The following is a 2,355-nucleotide window of genomic DNA, read 5'->3' on the forward strand; positions in this document are numbered from 1 at the left end:
GGCCTTAGGGGTAGAGGGCTCCTCAGGACAGCCTGTATAGACAAAGAAGGCATTTAGGAACTCCACCTTCTCTGTATCTTCTGTCACCAGGGCACCCACCTCATTCATCAGTGCACCTACATTGCCTCTAGTGCTAGTTTTATCAGCTTTATTTGAAGAAACCCTTTCTGTTGTCCTTGACCCCTCTCGCAAGGTTTAATTCTAAGGAGGCCTTAGCTTTCCTAGTTGCCTCCCTACATCCTCTGACAACCGTCTTATATTCCTCCCAGTTGGCCAACCCTTCCTTCCACGATCTGTAGACTCTCCTCTTCCACTTGAGTTTGCCCAGCAGTTCCCTGTTTAATGCATGAAGGTCTCCTGACTCCCTTTCTTGACTTCCTACCTGTTGGGATGCTCTGATGTTCAGCTTGGAAGAAGTGGTCCTTGAATGCTAACCAACTGTCTTGGGCCAGCTTACCTTCAAGTTCCCTGTCCCATGGGATTTCCCCTAGAAATTGCTTGAAAAGGCCAAAGTTGGCCCTTCTGAAGTCCAGGGTTGTGATTCTGCTTGGTATTCTGTTCCTGCCACACAAGATCCTGAACTCCACCATCTCATGGTCACTGCAACCAAGACTGCCCTCAACCTTCAGCGCTTCAGCCAGACCCTCCTCGTTAGTGAGAACAAGATCCAGCAGCACTCCTCTCCTAGTTGACTCATCCAGCATTTGCATCAGGAAGTTATCATCAGTGCACTGGAGGAACCTCCTGGACTGTGGATGGCATCAGCAGTAGACACAACTGCCATAGCCAAGAGGACAAAGACCTGTTGGGGCCCTCTAGCCTTGCCAGTGCTGTTGGCCAGCTCACCCAGAGGCCATCCTATGCTGTCCTACACTTGCCTCTTTTGCCCTGCAGGCTGCAGGCACTCATCTCAACTCCTCCATTGGCATTCACCCTGGCATTGCCTTACTTTGATATTTCTGTAATCTCACTAGTTGTTCCTTGCAACACAACAGCACGGACTGATCACAGAGTCCTGCTGGGTGTCTCTGGCACCACAGCACTACCCTTGGAGGCAAGGCCTGACCTGTCAGCTTGTGCAGAAGGAATCACTTCTAAGGTCCTTTTCCAGCCATGTTCATAGAATCATAGAATGGCCTGGGTTGAAAAGGACCTCAAAGATCATTGAGTTTCAACCCCCCTGCTGAGTGCAGGGTCGCCAACCACTATACCAGGCTGCCCAGAGCCACGTCCAGCCTTGCCTTGAATGCCTCCAGGGATGGGGCATCTACAACCTCCTTGGGCAACCTGTTCCAGTGCATCACCACCCTCTGAGTGAAAAACTTCCTCCTAATATCTAAGCTGAATCTCCTCTGTCTCAGTTTAAAATCATTCCACCTGGTCCTATCAGTATCCGCCCTCGTAAACAATCATTTCCCCTCCTGTTTATACGCTCCCTTCAAGTACTGGAAGGCCACAATGAGGTCTCCCTGGAGCCTTCTCTTCTCCAAGCTGAACAAGCCCAGTTCCCTCAACCTTTCTTCATAGGACAGGTGCTCCAGCCCTCTAATTATCTTGGTGGCCCTCCTCTGAACTCGTTCCAAGAGCTCTGCGTCTTTCTTGTGCTGAGTTCCCCAGGCCTGGACACAGTACTGCAGATGGGGCCTCACAAGAGCTGAGTAGAGGGGGACAATCCCCTCCCTCTCCCTGCTGGCCACTCCTCTTTTAATGAAGCCCATTCTCCGCAGGGCTGCTCTCGAGTTCTTCCCCTAGTTTGTATATATATCTGGGATTGTCCCGGCCCAGATGCAGCACTTGGCCTTGTTGAACCTCATTCAATCCAATTCATTCCTCAAGTTCCTCCTGTACTTCATTCAACACTGTCACATTGTGCCCATGAAGAGAGGGAGAGGTGACCAGATTCACAATCACCCAGTTAGATGAAGGTGAAACAACACTCAAGGTTCGTACATACGTGGAAAAAAAAAATGAATTTTATTAGGAGATTTCTACAAAACAGTTATCCTACGTATGTCCATCCTCTCACAATTGTATCTGCCTAAGCTGCTTAGTTTTACAGGAAGATCAAGGAAGCCTTGAGTTACATAACAGCATTAAGAGAACAAGAGGAAAAGGAAAGAGAAATTAAAGGGGGTAGGGAGAACACCAGCCCTGGATCCAGCACTGAGCCTGCTGACGGGGATGCTCCACGTGGCATAAAAAGGAAGCAGCAGCACTAGAACTACAGGTAGCAGCAGAGAGAATACCTGCCTGCCCTCCCACCCAGCACGTAGCTATATCAAAGCAAAAGACGGGGGACAACTCCCCCCAGCCCCTATTTGGACTTGCAGTTGGCTCCAGTCCCAGACACACTGG

This window comes from Numida meleagris, unplaced genomic scaffold (genome assembly GCF_002078875.1).
Source record: "Numida meleagris isolate 19003 breed g44 Domestic line unplaced genomic scaffold, NumMel1.0 unplaced_Scaffold407, whole genome shotgun sequence".
Lineage (NCBI taxonomy): Eukaryota > Metazoa > Chordata > Aves > Galliformes > Numididae > Numida > Numida meleagris.